This window comes from Medicago truncatula, chromosome 7 (genome assembly GCF_003473485.1).
Source record: "Medicago truncatula cultivar Jemalong A17 chromosome 7, MtrunA17r5.0-ANR, whole genome shotgun sequence".
Classification (NCBI taxonomy): Eukaryota; Viridiplantae; Streptophyta; class Magnoliopsida; order Fabales; family Fabaceae; genus Medicago; species Medicago truncatula.
The window spans coordinates 22,014,710-22,024,018 of NC_053048.1; positions in this window are offsets into that span (position 1 = coordinate 22,014,710).

Genomic DNA, 9,309 nt, shown 5'->3' on the forward strand with positions numbered 1-9,309 from the left:
CCTCTCTGTATCGAATTTGAATTTAGGTTCCTTCACAAAAGTTGTAGATATGGGTGTTAACTTTATTTTAACTTTGCTTTGACCTCATTCGGACATATTGATGACGTTCATTTTATAATGATGATGAGGGTGATGTTACTAATTATATTGATGATGATAAAATGCATGTCAATTTTATATTGATGATGATAATGACAATGTCTAATTTATATTGACGATGAGAATGATGACGTATAATTATGATGATGATTTGAATGATGATGTCTAATATACATTGATGACGAGAATGACGATGTTTACTTATGATGACGATGTGAATGACGATGATGTGTTTTGTCTTGATATTGTGCATAATAGGAGAAGTCTACATTTATGATTCTAATTTATTGATGATGTTATGATCTTTTAATACTTGAAGAGTCTGTCTCATGCATGCATATAAAGTTGTGTCTAGGAATCATGATGACGAAATGACGATGAAAATGGTAACGCCCTAGTCATTATTTTATTTATTTACGATTTATTTAGAGTCTTTTATATGATTTTAAATAATTCTAGTTGATTATGTGGTTGTATTATTTTATTATATGGTTTATTTTAATATAATTAGAATAATGTGAGAATTATTATTATTTGGAGTTTTGGGGGTTATATTTTAATTAATAGAATTAAGTGGAAGTTAAATGAAATAAAGGGGAGTTATGTATTTGGAGTTAGGAAAAGAAATAGTCAGAACTGCTTTTACGTGCAAAACAGAACTTTTGGGAGAAAAAGGGAGAAGAGCCAAGTAGAGCCAAGTGGCCCAGATTTTGTTAGAGATTGTTCATCTGATTTAAGGTAAGGGTGAGGTTTGCTTCAGTAGTATAGATTTTTACTTCTTGTTTGTTTACCATTGACGTGTATGGATGTAGTTTTTGGGATGAATTGGTTAGAGTATAACTGAGTTCATATTAATTGCTTTAGTAAGACGGTGCATTTTTCTTCTGCTGAAGAAGAGAGTGGAGCTGAGTTCCTAACTAATAAACAGTTGAAGCAGTTGGAGCGTGATGGAATTCTGATGTTTTCTTTAATGGCATACTTGTCATTGGAGAATCAAGCTGTGATTGATAGATTGCCAGTTGTGAATGAATTTCCAGAAGTTTTTCCTGATGAGATTCCAGATGTGCCACCAGAGAGGGAGGTTGAATTTTCAATTGACCTTGTTCCAGGAACGAAGCCGATGTCGATGGCACCTTATCGTATGTCGGCGTCCGAGTTAGCTAAGTAGAAGAAACAGTTGGAGGATTTGCTTGATAAGAAATTTGTAAGACCAAGTGTTTCACCGTGGGGAGCGCCGGTATTGTTGGTTAAGAAGAAGGATAGTAGTACGAGGTTGTGTATAGATTACCGTCAGCTGAATAAAGTGACGATAAAGAACAAGTATCCACTTCCGAGAATTGATGACTTGATGGACCAGTTAGTGGGTGCTCGTGTGCTTAGTAAAATTGATTTGAGGTCAGGTTACCATCAGATTAAGGTGAAGGATGAGGATATGCAGAAGACGGCCTTTAGGACACGATATGGACATTATGAATATAAGGTGATGCCTTTCGGTGTTACTAATGCGCCTAGTGTTTATGGAGTATATGAACAGAATTTTCCATGTCTATCTGGATAAATTTGTGGTTGTGTTTATTGATGATATTCTCATTTATTCTAAGACTGAAGAAGAGCATGCAGAGTATCTGAAGATTGTATTGCAAGTGTTGAAAGAAAAGAAGTTGTATGCCAAGTTGTCCAAATGTGAGTTCTGGTTAAGTGAAGTAAGTTTTCTGGGTCATATTATTTCTGGTAGTGGTATTGCAGTTGATCCATCAAAAGTTGATGCAGTATCACAATGGGAGACTCCGAAGTCAGTGACTGAGATTAGAAGTTTCTTGGGTTTGGCTGGTTATTACCGCAGGTTCATAGAAGGATTTTCGAAGTTAGCACTTCCGTTGACTCAGTTGACCTATAAGGGTAAGTCTTTTGTGTGGGATGCTCAGTGTGAGAATAGTTTCAATGAATTGAAGCGAAGGTTGACGACTGCTCCTATTTTGATTTTACCGAAGCCAGAAGAACCTTTTGTTATTTATTGTGATGCATCCAAGTTGGGCTTAGGTGGTGTTTTGATGCGAGATGACAAAGTGGTAGCTTATGCTTCTAGGCAGTTGAGGATTCATGAAAAGAATTATCCTACACATGATTTGGAGTTGGCTGCGGTGGTATTTGTTTTGAAAATTTGGAGACATTATTTGTACGGTTCCAGATTTGAAGTGTTTAGTGATCATAAAAGTTTGAAATATCTATTTGATCAAAAAGAGTTGAATATGAGGCAGAGAAGATGGCTTGAGTTGTTGAAGGATTATGATTTTGGTTTGAATTACCATTCTGGTAAAGCTAATGTGGTTGTAGATGCTTTGAGCAGGAAGACATTGCACATGTCTGCTATGATGGTAAAGGAGTTTGAGTTACTAGAACAGTTTAGAGACTTGAGTCTTGTTTGTGAGTTGTCACCTCAGAGTGTACAGTTGGGTATGCTGAAGATTAATAGTAATTTCTTGAATAGTATCCGAGAAGCACGTCAAATGGATGTCAAGTTTGTTGATTTAATGGTTGCTAGTAATCAAGCTGAAGATGGTGATTTCAAGGTTGATGATCAGGGTGTGTTGAGGTTCAGAGGAAGAATTTGTATTCATGATAATGATGATTTAAAAAGTTGATTTTAGAGGAAAGCCATAGAAGTAGCTTAAGTATTCATCCGGGAGCTACAAAGATATACCATGATTTGAAGAAATTATTTTGGTGGTCTAGGTTGAAACGTGATGTTGGTCAGTTTGTTTATGCATGTTTGACTCGTCAAAAGTCTAAGGTTGAGCATCAGAAGCCTGCAGGGTTGTTGACACCGTTAGATGTGCTAGAGTGGAAGTGGGACAACATTTCCATGGATTTTGTGACGAGTTTATCGAACACTCAAAGAGGGCATGATGCCATTTGGGTTGTTGTCGATAGGTTGACGAAGTCGGCACACTTTCTTCCGATCAATATTAGTTATCCGGTAGCTCAGTTGGCGGAGATTTATATTCATAATATTGTGAAGTTACATGGAGTTCCATCGAGTATTGTGTCGGATAGAGATCCGAGGTTCAGTTCTAGATTTTGGAAGAGTTTGCAAGATGCATTGGGTTCAAAGTTAAGGTTGAGTTCGGCTTATCATCCGCAAACAGATGGTCAGTCAGAGAGGACGATTCAATCGTTAGAGGATTTGCTGAGAGTGTGTGTACTTGAGCAAGGTGGAGCTTGGGATAGTCACCTATGGTTGATAGAGTTCACGTACAACAACAGTTACCATTCGAGTATTGGTATGGCACCATTCGAAGCTTTGTATGGTCGGAGGCGCATAACTCCTTTATGTTGGTTTGAGTCAGGAGAAAGTGTAGTGTTGGGACCAGATTTGGTTCGTCAGACTATGGAGAAGGTCAAGATGATAAGAGAAAAGATGAAAGCGTCGCAGAGTCGACAGAAGAGTTACCATGACAAGCGAAGGAAGGCCCTTGAGTTTCAAGAGGGAGATCATGTGTTTCTGAGAGTTACTCCTATGACGGGTGTAGGACGTGCATTGAAGTCTAAGAAGTTGACTCCAAAGTTTATTGGTCCATATCAGATATCTGAGAGGGTTGGAACAGTGGCATGCAAAGTGGGTTTGCCACCACATCTTTCGAATTTGCATGATATGTTTCATGTGTCGCAACTTCGGAAGTATGTAGCGGATCCTTCGCATGTTATGGACCAATACAGTTGATGTGCAGGTTAGAGACAACCTTACAGTTGAGTCCTTACCGTTGAGAATCGAAGACCGTGAGGTGAAGAAGTTGAGAGGCAAGGATATACCTCTAGTGAAGGTTGTTTGGGGTGGAGTAACTGGTGAAAGTTTGACTTGGGAGCTGGAGAGTAAGATGCGGGAATCTTATCCAGAGTTGTTTGCTTGAGGTAATATTTCGAGGACGAAATTCTCTAAGTTTGGGAGAGTTGTAACGCCCTAGTCGTTATTTTATTTATTTACGATTTATTTAGAGTCTTTTATATGATTTTAAATAATTATAGTTGATTATCTGGTGTGTATTATTTTATTATATGGTTTATTTTAATATAATTAGAATAATGTGAGAATTATTATTATTTGGAGTTTTGCGGGTTATATTTTAATTAATAGAATTAAGTGGGAGTTAAATGAAATAAAGGGGAGTTATGTATTGGGAGTTAGGAAAAGAAATAGTCAAAACTACTTTTACGTGCAAACAAAACTTTTGGGTGAAAAAGGGAGAAGAGCCAAGTAGAGCCAAGTGACCCAGATTTTGTTAGAGATTGTTCATCTGATTTAAGGTAAGGGTGAGGTTTGGGTGAATTGAGTGTAGGAAATCACTCATTTGATGTTAGAAATAGTTTCTGAGTGCATACAACATTTCATTTCATATCTGTAAACTGATTTGGGGAGTGAAATTGAGAAAATTGGGATTTTGGGGAAAAACCTGCATTCTGCCCGTACTGATGTACATGGCTCGCCCCCGCAAGTAACTTGTCTCGCCTCGCGAGTGAGCAACTTAATGGCTCGCCTCGCGAGCAGAACCACTCGCCATGGCGAGTTAGAGAGTGAGAAATCATGATTTTCAAATTGTTGTTATAAGGTGTAAGATGGATAGTTTTGAGTGCCTAAATGATTTTAGAGAGGACTGGGACAATTTTTAGTTTAAAAAGATGAATAGGGAGCTTAAAAATGAAGATTTAGTAAGAAAAATGTCAAAACTCCCGAGAGCACCTTTTTCTTGTGCGCCTGGTACTCGCCACGGCGAGTAACCTTTTTCTTGAGTTCGCCATAGCGAGCAGATGAGCTCGCGAGGCGAGTTGCCCAGTCTTTGAGTCGTTTGTTCTTTAATTGAATAATGTTGAATGAACTTGATGTATGAGCATGATTATGATTATTTGTGTATTTTTTGGAATTGTTGGATTAACTATGATGATTTGTTGATGACTGTGATGTATGTTTACATTTAATTAAACCATACATGTTGTTAAATTGTGGGGTGGTAAGTCATATTATATATATGCACTGTTGAGTTGTATGTAGATATACACAAGTGGAGTCCATTGCATAAGCATATAAAGCGGTGAGGGCGCATGCCCTGGAACGCCTTGTCGTTCAAAGCGGGAGGACTCATGTCTTGGAACACCTTGTTGTTCAAAGTGGTGAGGGCTGATGCCCTGAAGAATGCTTTAACCATTCAAATTCGGTGTGGGATTCTGCCCTGTAAATTGGTACCACATGCATGTGCATGTCGCATTGGTTGAGGAGTCTTAGCGGTGTTGTCATGTAGTTGCATGAGTTGTTGTTCTTGTTGTTGTTGTTGATGTTGTTAATTATAAAATATATATGTATATTAAATAATTATTATTATGATAGGGTGTTAGATTTAATTGATGAATTATTTATCTATTATTATTGTTGTGAATCTCACCCCTTCTGCTTGGAAATGTTTCCCTTCCTATGGGTAACTTGTAGGTGATCCTGAGTAGTAGGTGGTGGCTCAAGTGTCTAGGGCTCTGATACGTAACGGGATGGGGATTACTTGTTTATTTTCATTCCTTATGTATCTATTTTTGGAACATGCTGATGTAACCCTTTTATTAGTTGTTGGATTATTTTGTTGAGGCTTTTATGCTAGGATTGTTTAGTGGAGAATTAAACATTGATGTTGTTGTTATTTAAGGAAAAATATTCTGCTGCAAGGTTTTGGTGAAACCAATAAAGTTGTTGTTTATTAAATAGTTTTATATTCTATTTAAGAAATTTTGAAAAGCAGTGTGACATGCCCGTTTGGTGATAAACTCTGATGTATTATTTATTATTAATTGTTTGGAATAACGGGGTGTTACAAAAGTCCAGTAACATATCTCTAGCAAATTATGACGATGAAAGTCCAGTAACATACCTCTGGCAAATTATGACGAGAGGTGTGGTACCACATGCATATAGGTCTTAGGACTGAGTCCATATGCATAAAATTTGACGATGTTAATATTATTATAATTTTTAATGAAGTGAAATCTGAGTTATGTTTGTTATGAGTCAATGTGATATCCTAAATCTTGTGGAAGAATTCCTATATTATTAGAGAAGTTTTTATCTGACACTTTCCGTTGCGAATCAAACTCTATTTTTAATTAAATAATAGTAATAATTATTTTTGGGATTTAGGGTGTCACACTAATCAAATCCGTTACTCAATCTCACTGCTGATTGTTGTCTGCGTGCTTTTTTTTTGTTGTTGTGTCCTTTTTTTTTTTTGTGCTGTAGAAATCCCAAAGAACAAGGTTGAAGAAGACATTGTTGTGGGAGGAAACAATGGTTTTTGGACTTCTTTTTGTTTTCTTGGTGCGACCCATCAAAAAGCCTTTCTTAATGGCCCAATAGTTTTTTAATAATCTATACACAATTGTACATAGGCATGGCAATGGGGCGGGGTGGGGAAGGGTTTTACATTCCCCGTCCCCATATCCGATTCTCATATACTTATCCGCTACCCTACCTGTAACACCCCATTTTCCCAACTTGAAATTTTTTGCATAAAATCAGAGTAATCAACTAAACTGGATGTCACACTACGTTAAAATATAAATAGAGTAAAATTATTATTTATTCAAAACACTTCATGTCATCAATTCAAATCTCATTGCAGCGGAAAACATTAATTGAACAACGTAATGGCACGACGGTCTCAACATAAACAACTTATTAAAATCCCATTCTAGGTGGTTCATCAACATAAAATCATAGAAATATGTAACACATGGAAAACAAGCAAGATCCCCATCCTGTTACGTATCAGAGCGACCCTAAGACGACGCGTGAGGGAGTCAACTCACTACAACAACTATTTCTTGTTATCTGCACGTTACCCATGTAGAGGCAACATTCAAACAGAAGGGGTGAGATTTCACATTCAATAATAATAAGTATATAATTCATCAATAGAATTTAATAACATAGACAACATCAGTTAATAATATCAATTCTTCATATAGTTCTTCATTAACAACTCATTGATAATTTGATAACTTAACAACAACGACCATGCGACAACAACGAATTCAAGTCGACAATGCAACAACAACCACATCATCTCGACAATGCAACTACAACAACTTAATCATGCATGTGTTACCAATTAGGGCATCAAGTCCCCAACATATAGAGCATAAATATACTCACAGGTGATGGGATAAAACCGCAAGTGCACGGTTCTATCGAAGTAGTAAAAATAGAGTATCGTTTCGACAGGGAGTTATGAATTCAATTAACTTTAGATAATGATTAGACTGAAGATTTATAAGGTAGAAAGGTTTGGGTTTTTAGTTAAAAGCAAATAATAAAAGAAAAGATAAAAGCCTTTGGATTATTGGTTCATCTAAATGACAAGTCCTTCACAAACCAAACTATAAGCTTATAACTTTATGTTGGACCTAATTTCTTAAGACAGATTCTCTTTTGTTCCTCTAGCAACCAAGCCTATTTCGCTGACTTGATTACTATTAGATTTGGGTTCCTCTAATAACCAAGCCTATTTCGCTGACTTGATCATTATTAGTTCCCTTGAAGATCGAAACTATATGTCTCAAAGATTGCAAAGACTATTTCACTGCCTTTGCAATCCTTGTCTAAATTCACTTGTTCAAATATCAAAGCTCCACTTTCGTTTTATGAATTAATATTTGAGATAATGGATAAACAATTATCAAACCCTCCACTTTCGTTTCCACAGTTTGATAATGGTTGATCCATGTTAAGGCGGTGAATTTAGATAAGAAATTAGGGTTACATAAGATTAAGGCTTAGAGTTTGGCTTAATTAGGATTATGTCATTTAGACTTATCCAACAATCCCAAGACAAAGAGAAGTCTACTCACTCATGTTCATCGTAGACATGAAGAAGAAGAGAGAAAACATAAAAGTAAATAACAAGAAAGTAAAGGTGAACTTTTATTCAAAGAAACAATTGTCACTTATTATTTCAGAGAACAAAAGATGAATATTTGTGATGGCTAGCTACTCTATTTATAGTTTTGTTTCAACTTAAAATCTAAGCAATCACTAGAATGTCCCACAAGTAAACTAAAACAGAGTAGCTTAAAATCTAAGCAAAAGCAGCAAAAGTAGTTCTGGAGGGTGGCACGGCTGTGCCAAGCCTTGCACGGGCCGTGCCAAGTTTCTGACTTGATGGAGATATATTTTTGTCTCCGAATCTTCGTATTTTCGTACCGAATCAGCTCCAAAACCCCTTTCTTTTGCTCCAAGACTCAATCCATCAAATATTCGTTCCTGAAATATAATAATATGCAATTGAAGTAAAATAGTTCAAAAAGGAATTAATATTCATATAAAATAAACTTAAATCTAATTAAAATGAAACTAAATAATATATTAAAATAGATAATAAATGACTCATCAACAGGGCATCAAGCCCCCAACTTATAGAGCAAATAGGCTCAGGGATAGGCTCACAGGGCTTAAAGTCCTCAACTAATAGAGAAAATAGGCTCACAGGGCATCAAACCCTTAACTTTAATGAGTATGCATGGACTCAACAACCAACAACTTAAACAACTTAGGCGACTTCAACAACAACTTGTTACTTAACGATTATTTAACAATCAACAACAGCAATGACAGCAGCAATAACAACTTGCAACATGGCGACTTCAACAACAGCAACTTGAATGATATGAACAACAATATTTCTATATCATACAATATTCACATAATACATGTATTTCAAATTATCCAACAACAACATTCATATTAATTCAAACTCACTGAACAACAATATGATTATAAACAACTTTCATTCCTACCACAAATACCAACTCAGAACGTCACGTGCGAAAAAGATCTCAAGAACACTAAACAAGGTTGACTGCCACTGAGTAACTCGCTATGGCGAGCAAAAGCATCTCTCTGGAAACTCAAAAAGCTCATTGATCGCGAGGCGAGAAGGAACTACTCGCTATGGCGAACAAACACCTCTCTCTGGGAACTCAACAAACTCATTGCTCACAAGGCGAGAAGGAACTACTCGTTATGGCGAACAAACATCTCTCTCTGGGAACTCAACAAACTCATTGCTCGCGAGGCGAGAAGGAACTACTCGCTATGGAGAACAAACACCTCTCTCTGGAACTCAAACTAAGGGTTACTCGCGAGGCGAGAACATATACTCGCTATGGCGAGCGATGAAT